Source organism: Hyaena hyaena, unplaced genomic scaffold, assembly GCF_003009895.1.
Source record: "Hyaena hyaena isolate Hyena2069 unplaced genomic scaffold, ASM300989v1 scaffold_721, whole genome shotgun sequence".
Lineage (NCBI taxonomy): Eukaryota > Metazoa > Chordata > Mammalia > Carnivora > Hyaenidae > Hyaena > Hyaena hyaena.
This window is the reverse complement of record NW_024081346.1, coordinates 662,456-684,886: the sequence shown is the minus strand read 5'-3', so window position 1 is coordinate 684,886 and position 22,431 is coordinate 662,456. Positions and strand designations below refer to the sequence as shown.

General features: G+C 44.8%; 1 protein-coding gene across 3 annotated transcripts in view; it reads left to right on the top strand.

The window, feature by feature from the left end:
• Window positions 1-22,431, top strand: part of SIPA1L3 (signal induced proliferation associated 1 like 3) — a 249,248-nt gene that overhangs the window by 25,074 nt on the left and 201,743 nt on the right. The window lies entirely within an intron of this gene.

Below are 22,431 nucleotides of genomic sequence, written 5' to 3'. Positions count from 1 at the left end.
TCCCCATTTGGGGTTTGAATTAGAATGTCCCCACACCTGCAGCTATGAGGGAGGTAGCATTCCCACACCCTCTCTTTGATCCACATTGGGCCTGCCTGAGGCATCAGGGCCTCTGGTTTCCTGTCCCTCAGCCCCTGCAGTTTGGAGAGTCTGGGCCCCACCAGTGGCTCATCCAGGCAGCCCGGATTCACATGGCCGGAACGGATGGCCTTGGCCCTGGTGAGTGTGGAGGCTGCATGCAGGTTAATTCAAGTGGGGAAAGCTTTGTCCAAGACCCTGCCCGCACATGCACACACCCGCGTGTATACGGAGAGCCCACTTGATCTCCAGGTCCTGCTCAGTGTCCTGCAGCAAGGTCAGGAGTGCTTTGGAAATCGGAATTAACCAGCCAGGCCCAGTGTATTGGTCTTCCCTGCTTTAACAGGCAATCATTCTCTTTCGGGGGCTGAACACACTGTAAGTAAATGGCGAACTCAGAGAGCGTGTCGTAGCTGACACCACCTCATCAGTGCTCTGGCTTCTGGTGTCAGCAGTTGGTTCTGTAATAGTGTCCTGGGCAGGGCTTCCCCGGGCTCTGCGGAGCAAGGTCAGTGGCCCTCTCGGATTTCTCCGGATGGCAGGAAACGCCGAGGCGCCGAGGCGCTGATGGACTTCTGGCTGCATCTCACACAGCCACACCTCTGGGCCCAAATGTGCCAGGCGTCCGAGGAGCTGCTCCTCCGGCAGTGCCCTTTGAGCCGTAGGGGCAGCGGTGCAGTTCCGGTGCCCCTCCTGAGAGACCGTGGCACGTCACGCTCAAGTCCCAGCACTGCCCGCACTCTGGGCACAGTGCTTACCTTCTCTGGGCCTCTGTTTCCTGATCTGGAAAATGGGAATAATTCATAGTTCCCACATTAAGTGAGAAGTTCAGGTGAGTTCTGGTGACCTAGTCAGGCACTGTGTCTGGTGCTTAGAGAACACTCGCTATGTGGAGGTGATAATCATGAATTAGTCCCAAGCTCCTCTTCAGTTTTTTTTCTGTCCCTAGTTTGTGGACTCCTCTCTGCCCCACCCCCATGTCAGCATCCTCCCCACAGTCCTTCGCCCATAATAGCAACCAAGTACTGTATGTATCTTTCTACCTTGCATTTTGTGGTGTTTTTTTTTTAATGTTTTATTTATTTTTTGAGAAGGAGGGAGGGAGAGAGAATGCAGGGGAAGGGCAGAGAGAGAGAGAGACACACACACACACACAATTTGAAGCAGGCTCCAGGCCCCAAGCTGTCCGCACAGAGCCCAACATGGGGCTCAAGCCCATGAACCATGAGATCATGACCCGAGCTGAAGTCAGACGCTTAACCAACGGAGGCGCCCAGGTGCCCCACATTTTATTTTTCTAACATGGCACTACCATGTAGAAATGCCTCCATGTTCTCAGATTTGCTGTTTTTGATGGCTGTGTTAACACACGGTGGTGTGGGTGTACCATAATGAATTTGGCTAGGCCATCACTGATGTGCATTCCCTTTGTTTCTGTTTTTTTTTTTTCAAATTATTATTTTTATTGATAGCCTTCTTTAATTAGATTGCAGGCGTCCAACCTGCTTAGCCACCTTATTAACTTAGGCTCTAAACCTTTGAAAATGAATATGAAGTAGCATTAGTATAATAATACCTCTTGCCCAGATTGGAGATATGTTTTCTGAGGGTTCTCACCAGGTTCAGAACAGTGTTGAACTTTCCACTTTAAATGCTTTTTAATTATAAAGTAAGTAATAGATTCATCACCCTTAATATGGATGAGTTGTATTTCATGAGTACTTGTTAACAAAATAACAGAGAGAAGGTTCATATTTTTTTCATATTATGGATCTTTGTTATCAATATGCAAGAGATTTTGTTGGGATCTTTGATTGATGGGCATATTTCTTTTTCAGGTGGTACTTTAATTAGGGGATATGTTTGGCTTTGGGAAACTTGTACAGTGGTGTGCCCACACAGAGGTTTATTCCACTTCTCTATTGCTACATACATGACAGGGCACCCTAAAACTTAATGCCTTAAAATGACAAACTCTGGTTTTCTGAGGCTCCAGGGGTTCTTATGCGGCTACAGACAAAGGGTAGATGGAGCTGGAACGCTCAAGATGCTTCACTCACCTTGTGCCCTCGAGATGGCTAGGCCTCGCTCTTTGTAGTCTCTGGATCTCTTCCATGTGGCCTCGCCAGCCAGTACTTACAACATGGCAGTCCAGGGCTTCCTAATGAGCCTTTTTAAAAAATTTTTTTTAAATGTTTTATTTATTTCTGAGAGAGAGAGAGAGACAGCGTGAGCAGGGGAGGGTCAGAGAGAGAGGGAGGTACGGAATCTGAAGACAGGCTCCGGGCTCTGAGCTAGCTGTCAGCACAGAGCCCGGCATGGGGCTCTAACCCATGAACCAGGAGATCTTGACCTGAGCCGAAGTCGGACGCTTAACCGACTGAGCCACCCAGGCCACCCCCACAATGAGCCTTCTTAAGGCGTAGTCCAGAACTGGCCCAGCTCACTTTCAGCCTCATTCTGTTGGCTAAAGTGGGTCATAGGTCAGCCCAGATTCAGTGTGGGAGAGACGATGGAAGACTTGAGTTCTGGAGATGTGGCCCGTTGGGGGTCTTCAGAGCCTTCATTCTCTCCCATAAGAAGTGCAGAGGTTAGCAGGAAAAGGTGGTGCCGCAGTTCACCATCTCTCCAGTGTCCCGAGCTCTTCTTTATCTGCACTGATCCTGCCCTCATAGCGAGAGGAAGCCCCACATCCTTGTCACAGGCAGAAAGAAGTAAAACTCTTAAGGAAGGGAGACTGTACCTCTCTTGTAGGAAACCAAAACCTTCCCTGAAATCTTTAGCTGACTTCTGCTTGTGTCATTTTGGCTAGAGATCTCCATGATGTGACCACCTCTAGCTACAGGGAAGTCACGGAAATGCAGTTTTTAAAGCTAGACTTACCACCACCCTGAATGAAGGGTTAGTATTAAAGAAGGGAGAGTGGACCTGCGAGTAGGCATCTAGGAGGGGCCTGTTCAGACAGCATCTTGTATTCATTTGTCATCTGTTCAGTTAGTACTTGGGATGAGCAGTGCACTGGACTTCTTTCAGGGACTCCAAGTACGAGGGAAGAAGCACAGCTGGGGGTTAAACTGACCAGGATCATTTGCAGGCCTTCACTAGATCATTGCTCAGCTCATGCCTGTCCTCCACTTAGGTGTTTGAAATTAGACTAGTGAAAATAATAATACCCAGTCTCATTAAGGGCTTACCTTGTGCGGAGGAACTATGCACCAACCCATTTAATCTTCACAGTGGCCTCAGGAAGTAGGCACTGTTATCATCCGCTCTTTTCTGATACAGATACAGAGGACAGAGAAGTTAAATAACCCGCCACAGGTCCTGCCTGCCTACTTACAGCAGCCAGGGAGTAGTGCAGTCGCCTGTGGTCTCCGGTGGTCTGGCTCCGGAGTTCATGAGCCGCTGCGTTATACTGTGTGAGTTTATTGTAGGAAGCATTTCTTGTTGAAATGGATGTTTGAGTGATGGCAGAACAAAACATGAAGCAGAAACCACCTACTACTTCATCCCCTCCGCTCTTACTTCCTGCCTCATTGGTCCCATACGTCAGGAACTTGGTGTATATGCTCTCTCACCTCTTTCTAAATGTATCCCATTTTTTTAAAAGATGGCCTTTGGGCACACAAAGGCAGATTAATCAGAATCCTTGGTGCATGAAACACTGTTATTTTTGGCTCATGCAAAATTAGCTGTCGTTATAACTAATAGCCATTAGTCTGCTCCCTGCCCAGGAATTAGAACATTGGTAATAACACATGAACCTGTGTGGTACTTCCCATTCCATCACCTGCCTGCTGTCCCAGAGGTGACCATCTTGAATTTTTTATTTATCATTCTTTGTCTTAAGAATTATTTTTGAACTTTATACGAATGATACTGTACTGTATATAGTTTGGTGGGACTTGCATTTTTCACATAATGTTGTAAATCTGAGATTGATCCAGACTATTTTTGTATAGCTGTAGTTCATTCTGGGTTTTTTTTTTGTTTTTTGTTTCTTGTTTTTTGGTTTTGCTGCTATATAATATTCCACTGGCTGAATATACCACATTTTTGTGTTAGTCATTTGTACGCCAATGAACACTTCATTAGTTTCTAGATTTTTTGCTATTCATGGTCTACCGTGAATGTTGTTACACGTTTCCTAGTATGTACCGACATGAATTTCTTTGGGTGTGTACTAGGCTCCAGACTGGTGGGTTGTAGGATGTGAGCATCTTTGATGTCACCAAATATTGTCAGACTGTTCTCTGAATGTTGCCACCAAGGGCTTGGTTTGGTAAGGCTTTTTTAGTTTTTGCCAGAGATGAAATGAAATCTCATTGTGGTTTTAATTATACTCCTCTGAAAACTGATAAGGCAGAATTCTTTTATCTTTCTTTTTTTTTTTAATGTTTATTCGTTTTTGAGAGACCGAGAGACAGTGCGAGCAAAGGAGGGACAGAGAGAGACACACACAGAATTTGAAGCAGGTTCCAGGCTCTGGCTGTCAGCACAGAGCCCGACACGGGGCTCGAACTCATGAACTGTGAGATCATGACCTGAGCCGAAGTTGGGTGCTTAATCCACTGAGCCATCCAGGTGCCCCTCTTTTAACTTTCTTCTTCTGGATGTAGCTTGCTCATCACTTTTGCTGCATTTTAGTCCTGATTTGTAGGTGTTCTTTTTTTTATTTTTTTTGAGAGAAAGCTCACGTGAGTGGGGGCGGGGGGGGGGGGGGGGGGGGGTGGCCTGAGAGAGAGGAAGAGGGAGGGAATCTTAAACAGGCTCCATGCCCAGTACAGAGCCCAACACAGGGGGCTCCATCTCACAACCCTGAGATCATGACCTGAGCAGAGATCAAGAGTCAGACGCTTAACCAACTAAGCCACCCAGGTGCCCCTATAGATGTTCCTTATATACACTTGACCCTGAAACAGTGTGGGGTTTAAGGGCACATACCTACCCACATAGTTGAAAATCTGTGTATAACTTTTGACTCCCTAGAAGCTTAACTACTATTGTGTACTGTTGACCAGAAGCCTTACTGATAATGTAAAGTCAATTAACATGTATTTTGTATGTTAGACATATTTTGTACTGTATCTCTAAAGTAAGCTAGAGGAAAGAAAGCGTTATTGAGAAAATCATAAGGAAGAGAAAATACATTTATAGTATTGTATGAACTAAGGAAGTGGACCTTCATAGTTGAGACCTATGTTGTTTAAGAGTCAGCTGTCCTCCGGTTGCTAACTTGATTAAAAACTCTGTGATTCTCATGTCGTTATTTCCTTTGTTGTTCCCACTTGGTTACCCTCTCCCCAGCTCCATGATAGCTCCATGCAGCTCACAGCGATTATTCTTTGGAATAGTTCTCAATTTATGGACATTTTTATACATGTGTATAGATACAGGACTTGTTCCATTCACTCTGACTAGTGTTTTGATCCAAAGTGTATCAGGATTAGGTTCAATTGCATATAATAGAAAACCACATATAAAACAGAATGACAAATGGCCTAAGCAAGATGGAAGTTTCTTTCTCTATCACATAAAGGAGCCCAGTGATATAAGTAGGCCAGGGCTGCATTCTTATTGTGACCCAGGCTCCTTCTTCCTCTTGAATCTATCGTCCTTGTCCTGCCACCTCATGATTCTAGATGACTGCCCAAGCTCCGGCCATTGCACCCCAGCCAGCAGGAAGGAAGGAAGATGGGCACCCCTGTCTCTTTAAAAAGACTTAATGGGGGGCGCCTGGGTGGCTTAGTCGGTTAAGCGTCCGACTTTCGCTTAGGTCATGATCTTGCGGTTCGTGGGTTCGGGCCCCGCGTCGGGCTCTGTGCTGACTGCCAGCTCAGAGCCTGGAGCCTGTTTCAGTCTGTGACTCCCTCTCTCTCTGACCCTCCCCTGCTCACGTTGTCTCTCTCTCTCTCCTAGAAATGAATAAAACATTAAAAAAAAAAATTATAAAAAGACTTAATGGAGGGGCTCCTGGGTGGCTCAGTCAGTTAAGTGACTCTTGATTTTGGCTCAGGTAATGATCTCACAGTTTATGAGTTTAAGCCCTGCATCAGGCTCTGCGCTGATAGTGCGGCGCCTGCGTAGGATTCTCTCTCCTTCTCTCTCTGCCCCTCCCCTCACTTGCTCTCTCTGTCTCCCTCTCAAAAATAAATAAACTTAAAAAAAAAAAAAAGACCTAATGGAAGTTGCACGTGATAATTCTACTTACAGACTCTTGCTCAGAACTTAGGGTACAATATATAGTTGCAAGGGGCTGGGAAATGTAGTCTTTATTTCACATGCCCTTGTCCTTAGCTAAACATCAGATTCTGGGGCACCTGGCCTGACTCAGTCAGTGGAGCATTGGACTCTTGATCTCAAGGTTATGGGTTCGAGCCCCATGTTGGATATAGCCATTACTTAAAAATAAAACATTTAAAGATCAGATTCTTCTAAGTTAATAGGGGAGACTAAACATTGGATTAGGCAGCCAGCAGCTTTACTAGCTCTGAAGTGTTCCCTAAAAAAAATTTTTTTTTAAATTTTTAACGTTTATTTTTGAGAGACAGAGCACAAGTGGGGGAGGGGCAGAGAGAGAGAGAGAGAGAGACAGACAGACAGAATCTGCAGAAGACTCCAGGCTCCAAACTGTCAGCACAGAGCCCCATGTGGGGCTTGAACCCACAAACCAGGAGATCATGACCTGAGCTGATGTCAGTGCTTAACTAACTGAGCCATCCAGGTGCCCCTCCCTAAAAATGGCTCTTAAAGGAGCTGCCGGACACTAGGATGGTACCTCAAGGTCATGTCCCTCTGGCTCTTTGATTTACTACACAAATATTAATTGAGCACCCATTTTGTACAGATGCTGTTTGGGGAGCTGGGAAGACAGTAATGAACAAAACAAATGAAGTTTCCACCCTCATGGAGCTTCTACTATAAAAGGGAAGATAGATAGTAAAGAAACACATATATAGCAAGTCTAAAAGAGATAATAGGTGTGAAAAAAACTGAAGGTGGGTATATGCAATGAGAATAAGTAGCACGTGATGCTATTTAATTAATCCCCCCCCCAATTTTTTTGAATATTTATTTTGAGAGAGAGCGTATGCATGCACATGGGGGATGGGTAGAGAGAGGGAGAGAGAATTTCAAGCAGACTCCGTGCTGTCAGTGCAGAGCCCAATGCAAGGCTCCATCCCATGAACCACGAGATCATGACCTGAGCTGAAATCAAGAGTTGGACGCTCAACTGAGCCACCCAGGCACCCCTTTTCAAAACATTTTTTAAGGTTATTTAAGTAACCTCTACACATGCTCCTCCTACTGAGCCAGCCAGCCAGGCGCCCCTATTTAATTAATTTTTGAAGACCTGTGGTGCTGTTTGAGAGAGTGGGGTTAGGGAAGTCCTCTTTCAGAAGATGACATCAGAGCAGAGGTTCAGAAAGGGAGTGGCGTATCAGGGAAAGAGCATTTGGGGGGAAATAAGGGCCAGTGAGAGGTTCTGAGGTGAGAAGGTGCCTGGCACACTTGAAGAACTTCAGAGTGCCCGTAGGGCTGGAGAGAGGTGAGCCAGGGAGAGAGAGGGCGGTGGTGGGACGGGGCGGGGGTGGGGGAATGAGAGAGGTGATGAGGGGCCGATTGTGTGGGCCCTTGGGGCCACAATGAGGACTTTGGCTTTACCCAGACTGACCTGAAGCTGCAGGAGGAAGATGTCATCTGATCGTTAGCCCTTGGCGGTGAAAGTAATCACAAGCTGCCTTCTCAGCCACCCTCTTGGTTTAATCACCTCTAGACACCGTTTGAGAAAAGTCAGTAATAGCTTCAGCTCTTCTTAACTCATGACCACTCTGGGTTTATTTGTACAGGTTGCAACCCACTCCCCACAAGATTATTTTATAGTTAAATAGTTCAGTTTTTATCTATGAAAGATAAGGTTTTTTTTAAGGACACCATGACAATATCATGGCCGTGATTAAAATAAATAACAATAATTGCTTAATGTCATCTAGTATCCAGTTAGTGTTAACATTTCAGATCTTCTCATAAAAAAAATCATATTAGAATTGATTTGTTCCAATCAAGGTCCACTGTGGGATTTGGCTCACATGCCTGTTACATATCATTTAATCTCCGGTCCCCCCGTCATCCCTCTTTTTTTTCCCCCTTTTTTTCTTGGATATTTTATTTGTTGAGAAAAGCCACGTAATTTGCCCTCTAGATCTCCCACAGTCTGTGTCTGGGGTTGTATCTCTGTGGTGGTGGTTAACAAGTTCTTCTGCCCCTGTGTTTCCTGCCAGTGGGTGGTTGGGCTTGGAGACTGTATCAGATTTGGGTATGAGATGTGCACACACACGTGTATTGGTGCGTGTTCTGGGGCAGGGACGGCAGGGCATTCTCCTGGCCATTGCGTGTTCTGTGCTCAGCAGGTGAATGAAGCCTGCGGTCTCTTTCAGTGATGTCCTATAGAGTTAATGGCTGTAAATAACCATTTCCGAGACCCATGATTTCACTTGGGGTTTGCAGAAGTTGTGACACTTGTAATTCTGTCCTCCTCTTCACTGATTAGCTGGAATATTCCTTTAGAGAGAAACCTCCCTCATCTATTATTTAGTTATCCTAAGGGTACTGACTCTTTTGAACTTTTGTTTACATTAGCAATGAGTATTGAACGACTGAGCTGGTGGCTTCTGATCTGTGGGTTTTTTCCTTCGGTGATCCCAGTCCTCTTTGTTTATGTGTCCATTCATTCGATGTGTACAGGGCTCTGCTACTGGCACACTGCGTGGATTTGGGAGTAAACAGATGAACCGGCACAGTCATCTTACTGTTCAGGAGCAGCTTTGACCAGGTGGAGCCCTGTGTGTGTGTGTGTGTGTGTGTGTGTGTGTGTGTGTGTGTGTCCCAGCGTAACCAGGGAGAGACAGCTCTAGGCCGTTGTTGACATTTCCAGTTTTTGTTCTCTTTCCCTGGCCATGCATTTTCAAACCTACAGTCTCTATAGAGAGTTCTTGCTCCACGCCAGAGGATTACGCCCTTATGCTTGGGGCAAGAAGTGTTTGAGCCTTTGGATTCCTTCTGTGATCTGAAACTCCCTTCCTAGACAATAGAACAAAAAGTGGCTCTGCTCCATCAGAGAGGCTCTCCTTCTAGTAGCCTGGCCAGGGGCACGCTCTGACCCCAGGCACTGTTGTCTGGGTCATAAATTCTTTAGAGCACTAGCATGCATGAAATCATTTGGATGCCTTGGGATCAGTTACGTGTTATATTGCAGCTACCTAAGGGCTTTCTTTTCTTGAGATGACAACACATTTACTCCCTCTGGGCGGCGTGTGTGTGTGTGTGTGTGTGTGTGTGTGTGTGTGTGTGTGTAGATCTGATGTAGAATGATGTCGAATTCATTAATTCATCCAGTCACTGACTTGTGCCTTTGGCAGATATTCCCAGTGATGGGGTCACAGCCCAAGAAGGCCTTTCCTCCTGGGGTTTAGGTTCACATTGAAGGACATAGCAGAAAAAGTTGTAAACAAATTAATAAGGAGTTTGGTGGGAGGGACAGCAGAGTAGCCGGTGTGGCTGGAGCCTTGTAGGAGACAGAAGGTGGGCAGGGGTGGGAGCTGGGGAGAGGGTTTGGCTTTTATTCTGAGTGTCCTTGCTGTCATTGCCTCTGGTGGAGTGGCAGTGGAACAAGGAGGGAGGCCGCCTTGACTGGAGGGAAGAGAGGACTGTGGTGCCTGGCCAGCAGAGTGGCACTGGTGCTTAATGGAAGTACATGGCCTGATAGGTTGCTAAGGGACTGGTCAGAGTAGGTGGTACGTTGGGGGCTGGGGGAAGAGGAGATTTTCCAGGCGTTTCAGGCTTTGGGCTGCAGGCTCAGATGGATGACAGTAATGACAGCCCCTGGCCCCCTTTAACACAGGCTTGGGTGTCCTACTTACACACGTCTCCTGTAACTCTCTTTATAGTAGACTCTTACTCCCCATTTAGCAGATGAGGAAACTGAGGCCCAGAGAAGCGAAGCCCTCAGTCCTTGTTACTCAGCTAGTTGGGGCTGATTTGGAACCTGGGTGACCCGTCCCACAGTCTGACCTTGCTCCCCTTTCTCTCACTCCGGTCACAGCTGTTAATTTGTGATGTTGGCACAGCCTGTGGCCAGGAGGAGCTAATGTCAGTGTCCTACATTTATGAAACCAGGGAGTGATCCAGGCCACATCGGTGGCCCTTCTACCATCGCCACTAACCTAGATCCTGTTGTGCCTTTTATTACAGTATTTATTACAGGGCAGAAAACAGGGTCTTTCTGGGTGCTGACACATACGTAACTTGACACGTGGGCCAGATAAGGTGTATATAGGCCCTGGACTTGGAGCTCCTGAGCCTGCTTAACTGATTGGGCCGAAAGTCTCCTTGCCCATCAAACCCTTATCTCCTCCTCCAGCGATCCACATGTAAAGGGAGCTCCCCGCCACGGGTTGTGTGTCCTGTGTGATACCTCAGCCAGCCACATGACTTTCCTTGGCATCCTCTGGGAGACTGGTGTGACCCCACCTTCCATCCGCATGTGGAGCAGGTGAAAGGAGGTGCCGAGTTGATCCCGCTCGGTACTCCCCTGTTGGTGGCACTGATGGATGCTTATCATCCTCTACTCCTCCTTGCATTTAGGTCACTTGGCAGAAATTTCATATTGATTGGTTTTTTTTTTTTTTTGTATTGATTTAAAACTTACATCAGTCACATGCTGATTGTAAACATTTCAAGCAGTAGAGCCATATGTAAAGCAAAGCATGGCTGTTCCTTGTTCCTCTCTTGACCCTGGCACCTGGGCCTCCCCCAAGTGTCTCTCGCCTGCCCAGAGCGACATTAAGTGCACCCTTCTTGCTGTGCACGCAGTGGATTGTATTTAAGAGCCTGGGCTCTGGGGCCACAGTGCTTGGGTTCAGACCCCAGCTTTGCCAGGTACTGACTTGGGCCCTTACTTAATCATTCTATGCCCCAGTTTCCCCATCTGTGAAATGGTGATGACAGTCCTAATGTCTTGGCTTGTAAGGATTCATCGCGTTAATATAGGTAAAAAAGCTAGAGTAGCACCTGGCATGTGATAAGCGCTCACATGTTAGCTATTTTTATTACACACATGTATGCCTATAGTTGTTTGTTGTACAAACATACTCTCTACTATGTTCTGAAGACGGCACTTTCCTTTAACAGTCTGCCTTGGGCAGCCTACTGTGGAAGTGGGTCAAGGTCAGCCACATTCTTTTTAATGCCTTCATAGTGTTCCAACAGCACCCTGTTGGACATACTCCTCACTTCTGCCTTCCATTGTAATTCTGAACATCTCACACACAGAAACCTTTGTTTGCTCCTTAGGTTTTTCTCAGGACAGAGTTCTGGAGTTTCAATTACTGATACAAAATGTATAAATATGTTTAAACACTTTGAGATATTTATTGTTGAGTTGTCTGTTTATTAACCATAGGTATTTCCTTGTTAACAAACAAGGAAATTACCCTGTTTTTCTAGAGGGTAGTTTTTATTTCTTATTGATTTGTAGGGTATCTTTATATTACTGAAGGTAGGAATCATTTGTTATAGGTTGCAGACTTATATCCCCAGTGAGTTATTTACCTTTTAATTTTATAATGTTATTAAATGTCACACTGAGGTTTTTTGTGGATGTTGTTGTTTGCTTTTATGCTTTTGCCTTTAATTGGAGATGAGATAAATACTGTATTTTCTTCCTACTTACTTTATAGCTTCATTTTTTTTCTTAAGATTTTAAGTAATCTCTATACTCAACATGGGTCTCAAACTCACAACCCTGAGATCAAGAATCACATGTATTGGGGCTTCTAGGTGGCTCAGTTGGTTAGGCTCCAGATCTTGATTTCAGGTCAGGTCATGATCTCAGGGTCATGAGATCAAGCCACATGTCTGGCTCTGTGCTGAGTGTGGAGCCCACTTAGGACTCTCTCCCTCCTTCCTGCTTCTCCCTCTACTTCGCCTTCACTGCACCCTCTCTTTCTCTCAAAAACAACAACAGTAACAACAACAACAACAACAAAAAGAAGAAACACATGTAGTTTCATTGTTTACATCCAACATCTGGAATTTTTCTGGTGTTAGGTGGGGTAAAGATCTTAAACCCATATCCCGCCGATAGTTAAATCAGTTGTCTCTCGCAGTATTGATTGAATCAGCCGTCCTTTCCCACTGACTTGAAAAGCTTAGTATGAGCCCTGTCCTGGGCTGAGTGTTTTATTGTTCACCTTTCAGTCCCTGCCATAACTCAGTGAAGCAGGTTAGTAATACCCCCTTCACAGCGACGAAACTGGAGCACAGGGAGGTGACTTTGCTTAATGTCTTGCAACTTGAATGAGGCAGAGTCTGGTTTGGAAGAGGGTGGATTTTGTCAATAACCGGCTGCAATATTTCAAATGTATTTTCAGCGGCTTTTCCTGCAGTTCCTTGGCAAACCTTCCTTTTGTCCACGAGAGATTGTCGTCTTGATGGCCCCTGTGCTGCAGCTGGCTGTGTTAGGCCTATCCCCTGCCTCACCGCCCAGCCAGGCTCCCACGACAATGATAAATGCCAGTGGAAGACCCAGGCAGGTGTGGGTCCCTCAGATGTTTTACCCTGTAGGGGCCCTCCTTGATGGGGGGCCGGTGAGGCAGGGCCCAGAATTGTTCTGATTACTCCTAAGAAATCCACGCTGGCCAGTGTGTGGCCATGTCAGTGAAGGACTCATGTGTCCCCCATGGCTGGGCCAAACCAGGGAAAAAGCTGACAACTTGAGTACAGGCAGCAGTGGACAACATTCTGGAACCTTGATGAAGATGAAAAAAGAAAGAAAGAATAGGAAGAAAGAAGAAGGAAAGAAAAAAAAAGTTAGTGGTCTACCAGCGGGGCTGTGGGGAGCTCAGCAAGAAGATCCAGAGCTCGGCTGCCGGATCGTAGAACTGGTTGCCCACCTGGGTGTCGCGAGGCCTGACATCAGACTGCCAGCTTCGCAGCTTTGCCTTTTCTTGGCTGGGTGTCCTTGGGCAAGTAACTTAACCTCTCTGTGCCTCAGCTTCATCTTCTGTATAATGGAGTAATAATGGTTCCTACCCTAGGCTCTTGTGAAGAATAAATGATCCCTGCAAAGTGCTTAGAACTGTGGTTGGCACATAATAACCACTCAAATAAAGGTTAGTCATTGTTTCTTTCCCTGTCCCCCTTTCTGTGTTCCTGAGGGTGGGGATAAAGGTTCCAGGAGATGTACAAAAGTATGTGTGGGCAGATGTCATCACTTAGGTATTTCCTGAACACCTACGATATGGCACACAAGTGCTAGTGCCACAGCGGGGCCCAGGATAGACACAGTCCCCACACTTCTGGCTCTGACATTCTTGATGGGAACTAAATTCTAAACAAACATAAATAATGTGATGTTAGGTAGTGAGATGTGCTGTGAAGAAAACCAGCCAGGGGAAAGGCTGGACAGTGGCAGAAGCTACTATTTAAGCAGAGGTGATCAGGGCAGACCGCTGAAGAGATGACTTTGATCAAGACCTCAATATGAGGAGCCAGCCGTGGAAACATCTGGACAAGAACATTCCAGACAGCACAGCAAACACAAAGGGCCTGAGGCAGGAGCTTACAGAGCAGGTTCTACGAAGTACAAGGAGGGTTATGAGGGAAGGGACAGTGTGAATGGCAGAAGAGCTCAGAGAGGGAGCCAAGTAGGAAGTTCTTAGCCCAGGTTCTTTGGGTTGAAAAATACAGGAGCCCATGTCCAGTCCATCCAAACCTGGAAGAATTCTGACTTGCCTCCTGGAGCTTGGGACACGCATTGTCTGCTGGGTTGTGATCAGCAGGCCTGAGACCCAGTAGTTTTCCCTCTCCATTTCCCACCTCTGCCTCTATGTTCTGTTTGCTTCCTTCCCTCTCTGGTCTTCTCCAGGCATCCGGATGTCCCGAAGCTCCTTCTTTAATGGTGTCTCCAGGTCCTAGCCACAGTGGAAGACTTGACTGGCTGTTTCCATCCTGGAACCAGGGGTCTGATTGACCCAGCTTTGGTCAGTTGGCTGCCTCTCCTCCAGGGAGCTCTGGCAAGGCAATAAGCGTGACAACACACTTCTCATAAAATGAAGACTTTCTTTGCCCTCCTGGCCCAGGGCATCATCCCTGTTCTGACATATGAAGTGTTATCACGTTGTGGTTAAGAACGGGCCAGACGGCCTGGATTCAAAGTTCCGCTGCTTGCTGGCTGTCTCATCTTGGGTTTATCACTTCAGCTTTCTGGGCCTCAGTTTCCTCACCTGTAAAATGTAGATGGTAAATGTTTCTACCTCATGGGGCCATTCAGAGCATTAAATAAGTCTATGTAAAAAATTTAGTTCAGGGCTCCTGGGTGACTCTATTGGTTGAGCATCTGACTCTTGATTTCGGCGTGGGTCATGATCTCACTGCTTTGGGGTTTAAGCCCTGCATGGGGTTCTGTGCTGACAGTGTGGAACCTGCTTGGGATTCTCTCTTTCTCTTTCTCTCTCTGCCCCCCCCACTCTCTTTCTCAAAATAAATAAACTTCAAAATATTAAAAATAAAAGAAGAATTTAGTTTGAGCCATAATAAGCACTCAAGAAGTATTATTGATCATCATCCTATTTTTCCTCCATAAGGCTGGATAGTGCTCTGTAGTTCAAGCTAGGACTTGGGAACAGAATCTGGAATCGATCCCAGCTCCACCCCAGCTAGCTCTGTGATCTTGGCCAAGTCCGTAGCTTCTCTCTGCCTTGTAGGGAGAATAACAAGCTGACAGGACTCGTTCATTGGATGGACGTGTGTTGTCTAAGGTTTGGGGCTCTTGTGGAAATGCCGGTGATCCCAGGTGTCTGGGCGCAGTGCAGCCCTGGCTCCTGGTCTCACCCCGTGAGCGTGAACTGATGGCAGGGGTAATGTTCTGACCTGTCTCGCCTCCTTCACAATGGCGTGTGCAGGGCCCTTCTCTACGTGGCATAGCAGCACGATGCTCCCTGCAAGCACCTCTGTCGCCTCTCAGCCCCTGCTCTGTGAGAGCAGGACCCAGTTCTGACCCACCTGGCCCCAGGCCTCCAGCCCCTGGCATGCTGTGTTGAGTGGGAGCACAGAAGCACTCACCATCATCAGGTTTCTTTTCCTGTCAAAGACAGATCTGAAAAACAGCTTCTCAAGAAACGTCGTGTTTGTGTCTGATCGTACCTGTTCCCTGGACACTGGGACTCTGAAACCTGGCTGGGAATTGGCATCACCTAGGGACACTTCTTAACAGTTGGGATTCTCTGGCTTTATTCCTGGAGCATCTGTTGGGGCAGGTGTAGTGGATATCATCTGCTGGTTTGGCCCAATAACCATTCATGGTTCTTTTGTGGTTTTCCTTCTGAGGATTTGCTCCCCCACCGTCCAGTTCATTCATTCACTGAGCCCAGCTCTGTGTATGAATCTAGTTACTCTAGGGAGGGGTCAGGGTGGTGGTGATGGCGATGAATCAGAAGCCCTGCCCTTGAAAATGAAACAGGGTAACTAACTATCTTATAAGTTATAAATTATAAGTTATACAACAGATAACTGTACATTAGCTAGCAGGATTATAGCACTGGCACTTTCTAATTTCAGTAATTACACTATAATTGAGAGAGTATCATTGTTCTTAGTAGACACCCACTGATTTCTGTAGGGGTTAAAAACAAGAACAAATTCATGGAAAAAGGGAGGCAAACCAGTATTGGCTGAACAATCAGAAAAATGACTAAGATATTTATCTTCTTTCAGTTGGGGGTATTGTCATAAAGGCATCCGTAATGAAATGCTCTATTGTACAGAATAGGTTTCCATACCTATCAGCAAATTAATGCTTATATCCACAGTTTGAGGTTAAGACTCTGGGGCGCCTGTGTGGCTCAGTCAGTTAAGTGTCCAACTTCAGCTCAGGTCATGATCTCGCGGTTCGTGAGTTCGAGCCCGGCGTCCAGCTCTGTGCTGACAGCTCAGAGCCTGGAGCCTGCTTCAGATTCTCTGCCCCTCCCCCACTCATGCTCATGCTCTGTGTGTGTGTTTGTCTGTCTGTCTGTGTGTGTGTCTGTGTGTGACTCTCAAAAATGAATAAACATTAAAAAAGATTCTAAAAACTTTTGCAGGTAGAATACTTATAGATTATTTTCACTTTTTTCTTTGTATTGGCATGTATTTTTCAGTTTTTGGAGAGAACTTTTAGAAACAGGAATACAAAAACAACTTTTTTTTTTTTTTAATATTTTTATTTATTTCGAGGAGAGAGAGAGACAGCGTGAGCAGGGGAGGGTCAGAGAGAGGGAAACACAGACTCTGAAACAGGCTCCAGGCTCTGAGCTGGCAGTCAGCACAGAGCCCGACGCGGGGCTCGAACCCACGAACCGCGAGATCATGACCCAAGCGAAAGTCGGACGCTCAACCGACTAAGCCACCCAGGTGCCCCCAAAAACAACTTTTAAGAAGCACCTCCCCCACCTTCTCCCGCCTCGTGGAGCATTCTGGTCCATGTGGTTTGGATGTGGAACAGGAGCAGTCCTGGGCCATTCAGACTGTTCTCTCTTCCCTTCTGCCCCAGTGACTGGCTCAGGAAAGGGCTCATGAGTCACATCAGTCTGCTCAGAATTTATACATGTCTTTTGCTGAAGCTGCCAGGAAAGAGGTGCTTTCTTTCTACTGAAGTGCAAAGTTGTGGAGCCTAAGCCTGATGTTGCTGGGGGCCATCTTTGCCCAAAGGGCCAGATGGAAAGGACACTGGAAATGATTGGTTCTCAATAAATTCTTTGGGTAACTGGAAATTGAGAAGACCCCTGAACTTTTCGGTAACATGAACTAGAAAATTGCTTTTTATTTTCTTCTCGAGCCAATTTGAGTTGGGTCTCTGCCACTTGCAGCCAAGAATCCTTTAAGTGATTCAGTAATTCTTGTGGGTTGTAGAATCTGTATTTTAAAATTCTCCATAAATGGTTTGTATGATTCACATGTTCGAGAACCACTTTGCTAGCCTTTTCTGAGTAGTGGTCCTCAGACTTCAGTGAGCCACAGACTTGGCCTGGGGAACATGTTAAAAATATAGAGGCTCTGTTCCACACTGCTGGTGATTCTAATCTGGGGCCTGGATATATCTGGGTTCTGAGCAACGTCTTGGGTGACTGGATGTACCTCAGAGTTTGAGAACCACCCTGATACAGTACAGGGATCATACTCGGCCTAGGGCCTTACCCACAGAGGGGACTCAGGGTCTTTCTCAAATGAATGAAAGTAGTATGAGTTAAATCTTCTCTAGAAAATCATTCCTTTCCTACCTGTTACCCAGCCTTGCACACCACATCATGTTTTGAGGGAAATTTGGTTAGCTATGTGAGCTAATGGTTATTAGCATAATGGTTTTTACCTGTGTGTAGCCCCTCCGCTAACTTAGAAAGAGCTGGGTATAGTGTAAGCTGAAATGTTGCTTCAGTTTCAGAACAAAGTCACCTCTTGAAGAAGGGTTTTGGTAATAGTGGAAACTATTTAAGAGGGTAATTACTCACTGACTCAATCCCAAGTAATTTATGGTGAATAATTCCCTCACGTGTGTGTGTGTGTACATGTACACACACATGTGCCCATACTTACTTGGAGGTGAAGTAAGGGCCACAGCCCTTTTACTTGGGTGAAAGGGAATCTTTTGAGTTGACCCATTGGGCCAGAAAATCCCTTTTCAAATACTGTCTTGTAGCAGCTTTGCTTTTGAGGCCCCTGAGAGCTGAGAGGAAGAGGGTGTAGAGCCTGACTGACTGTCCTGTTTGGCTCTAACCCCAGGCACGTGTGACTTTGCCATTGTCTGGAGTCTTCCCCCCCCTCCTCAGGATTTGTACCCCATGCTGAGTTCCTGTAGTTCAGCCATCAGGAATTAGGGCGTGGGCTGGCCATGATTATTCCGATTTAAACTGATCATCTTCAAATATTTTTGTTTGTGTTCCCTCAAAAGAATTTTGATAAACAATACTTCCTTGTGCATTATAAAGTTAACATTTAAAATAATTTTATGGCCACTGTAAAATACTATTTGTGGGAGAAATTATAATACATATTTTGTAAGGTGAGATAAGATAGAGATTGACTGTAATTGAAATAAATATTTTATAATATGGTTAAATAAAGTAGGTTTTTCACTACCTTATTGTATAAAGCACACAGAATCTGTAAGAAATCACATACATTTTCCCCTGGGAAGTTTTTTTAGGGGATTCAAAATTTTGATGGTCCTGCAAAACACTCCATTTCAACAAATCAGGGCCACTAACCTATATATACTGCTTCGAGTATTCTGAATTTAGGGAATCCCAGCACAGGTCAGAATGTCCTGTTTTTAAAGCCCAGATTCATTATTTAACAGAAAGATGTGTAAGTCAGGGAAGGACAGGCAAGCCTGGGGGTTTAAGGAGCTTTCTTATTCATTAAAGACTCCTTCCCTCAAGCCATTATTTTCGTGTTTTCTGTTGTTTGGAGTCCTAGAGGCTTACACACCCCCTGGGCAGCTGTACTGTAGGGGGATAGACAACAGAGAAGGCAGGCTGGTTTGCAGTCAGATCAGTTTTGGGAAGGGGAACTTGGGGCCATTGAGGATCTGAACGTTGCTTCCCTTAAAAACATTTGTGCCCTTGGATCCATTAAAAGTCTTCATTAAACCCCTGGGGATAAGCACATTCAAGCCTGAAGAGTGTCATCGCAATGAATCTGGCTGTTTCTTATCTCATAGGGGAGGAAGTGCAAAGGTAGGCAGGTTATAGAGATGGTTGATTGGTTCACCCCCACCCCCATCATCGCAGACCCAGTTTATCTCATTTCCTGGTTCTGGAGACTTCTTCCTGTGTGCAATCCTAGCCTGATCCCCTGCACTGTGACAGTGTTGGGCATCCTAGGCAGACAAGACAGTGTCTAAAGGAGTAAGAAGCTGGGGCACCTGTCTCCAGAAATGCTGGCAACTCTCTCCTTATATCTTATTAGCGCAATGGAGATAGGCCAGCCTATCTCCTAGAGATCAATAACAAACTAATATGTTCAGATGTAAAATGCTCAAAAAAAAAAGTCACTTCTTGAACACTAAACAGTTAATGTGCTGGCTAAAAAAAGAGTTTCCACAGCCTTCACCCTGCCATTCGCTCTGGTCAACAGCATCTCGAACTTGCATCGCCTCTGTTGACCTCAGTCAACCTTCTTGTGTCCACACTTGGTTCTGACCTTCTACTGATTGTATGTAATATGTAATCCTGAGACTTCCTGCTCATCATTTTGTTAAAAATGTTACATTGAGAGCATACAATTTCCCATATAAAAATTAGATGAAAACATGTGAACTATGTACATTCCATGAAGTTTGAATATTAAAAACCAAAAAAATATTTTACTGGGAAAAAAATGTCAACCTGGAAGACCTTCTTTGCAGCACCTATCATAAGCCCTCAATAAATGTTGCTGTTGAGTGAATTAAGTGGTGAGTGAATTAGGAGGAATTAGAAGGACACTGATTGAACTGACAACTTTTAAGGACCCTGGAATTAGACCTAAATTCTAATCCTCCCTCTGCCTCCTCTCCACTGTGTGTCCTTGATCACATCATTTAACTTGTCTAAGCCTTAGTTAATTTCCTAGTAAAAAAAAGGATTGACTCAAAGCATATTGAATTGGTAAGGATAGCTTAGGTTCTGCTGCTGTAACAAATAACCCTCGTATCTCAGTAGCTTAAATGACTTCTCATTGAGTCTCATTAATATCACATATTCTTCATGGTTTGGTGGTAGTCTCTGCTCTACATCATCTTCATTCAGGGACCCAGATTCCACCATCTGGAACAGGTTTACTTATGCAATAAGGGGAAGATAGGGCTTTGTACATCAGCTCTCAAATGATCCCTTGTAGAACTGGCCACCATTGCTTCTCCTCATATTTCATTGTCTAAAACAAATCTTAATAGCCATAGCCAACTTCACAATGGCAGGGAAATGCAGTTTCACTCTGTACCTGAAAAGTGAATGAGAAATAATAGTAAGAATACTATCATCTACTACAATTGCCCTGAAGTTTAAATAAGGTAAATTGAGGGGCGCCTGGGTGGCTTAGTCGGTTAAGCGTCCAACTTTCGCTCAGGTCATGATCTCGCGGTTCGTGGGTTCGGGCCCCGCGTCGGGCTCTGTGCTGACTGCCAGCTCAGAGCCTGGAGCCTGTTTCAGTCTGTGACTCCCTCTCTCTCTGACCCTCCCCTGCTCACGCTGTCTCTCTCTCTCTCCTAGAAATAAATAAAACATAAAAAAAATTAAAAAAAAAAAAAAGAAATGCTTAAAAAAAATAAATAAGGTAAATTGTATGCAGCTGTTATCATTAAGTTACAGTAAAAGTAGGAAATGTAAGTGCTGGTTTGTTATGGTTAATGATGACAGGAGAATAAATGATTGCTACTTTCACCTTGCAGATTGCAGTGGGGGCTGTTGGATGAGCTTGGTGACTAAGGTGCTGGCCTACGTTCCAATCTCAGATCCCCTACTTGCCCTGTTAATAAGAGTAGTTATAGTAGTGAACTCTAGGGGATGTGGTGATTTGATGTTCGTGCATGGAAGAGATCAGCCCAGAGCCTGTACTGGACACAATCAAAAGTGGGTTGTTATTCACCAATAATAAAATACCTAGGAATAGGCTTAATTAAGGAAGTGAAAGACCCGTATGCTGAAAACTATAAAACGTTGATGAAAGATATTGAAGATGACATAAACAAATGGAAAGATATTCCATGCTCATGGATTAGGAGAATAAATATTGTTAAAATGTTTGCACTACCCAAAGCAATCTGCACGTTTAAAGAAATCCCTATCAAAATACCAACAGCATTTTTCACAGAACTAGAACAAATAATCCTAAAATTTGTGTGAAGCACAAAAGACCCAGAAGAGCCAGAGCAATCCTGAAAAAGAACAAAGCTGAAGGCATCACAATTCCAGACTTTCAGTTATATTAGCAAGCTGTAGTCATCAAAATGGTATGGTACTGGCACAAAAAAAAAAAGACACATAGATCAATGGGACAGAATAGAGAGCCCAGAAATAAATCTACAATTACATGGTCAATTAATATTTGACAAAGGAGGCAAGAATAGAGAAAAAGTCTCTTCAACAAATGGTATTGGGAAAACTCAACAGCTACATGCAAAAGAATGAAGTTGGACTACTTTCTTGTACCACACACAAACTCAAAATGGATTAAAGATTTAAATGTGAGACTTAAAACCATTAATATCCTAGAAGAGAGCATAAACAGTAATTTCTCTGCCATCGGCTGTAGCAACATTTTTTTTTCTGTTTCTCCTAAGACAAGGGAAACAAAAGCAAAATAAGCTATTAAGACTCTATCAAAATAAAAAGTTTCTGCACAGCAAAGGAACCCGTCAACGAAAAGACAGCCTACTGAATGGGAGAAGATATTTGCAAAGGACCTTATCCAATAAAGGATTCGTATTTAAAATATATAAAGAACTTCTACAACTCCACACCCCCCCACCAATAATCCAATTATAAAATGGGCAGAAGACATGAACATTTCTCCAAAGAAGACGTACAGACGGCCAGCAGACACATGAAAAGATGCTCAACATCACTCATCAAGGAAATGCAAATCAGAACCACAGTGAGATATCACTTCACACCTGTCAGAATGGCTAAAGTCAACAACACCAGAAACAACAGGTATTGGTAAGGATGTGGAGAAATAGGAACCTTTGTGCACTATTGGTGGGAATGCAAACTGGTTCAGCCACTATGGAAAAAAGTAGAGAGGTTCTTCAAAAAATTAAAAATAGAACTCTCATAGGATCCAATAATTCCAATACTGGATATTTAGCCAAAGAACATGAAAATGCTAATTTGAAAAGATGGATAAAAAAGATGTGTGTGTGTGTATACATATATATACATGCATATGTATATATGTATGTATACATATCCATTGTGTGTATATATGTATATATGCACATGTATATCCATTGTGTGTGTATATATTGAGACTACATCAAAATAAAAAGCTTTTTAAAACTTTTATAAACTATTTTTTTTAATGTTTTATTTATTTCTAGGAGAGAGAGAGACAGCGTGAGCAGGGGAGGGTCAGAGAGAGAGGGAGTCACAGAGTGAAACAGGCTCCAGGCTCTGAGCTGGCAGTCAGCACAGAGCCCGACGCGGGGCTCGAACCCACGAACCACAAGATCATGACCTAAGCGAAAGTCGGACGCTTAACCGACTAAGCCACCCAGGCGCCCCCTTTTTAAAACTTTTAAAAATGTATACACATAATGGAATATTAGTCATAAAAAAG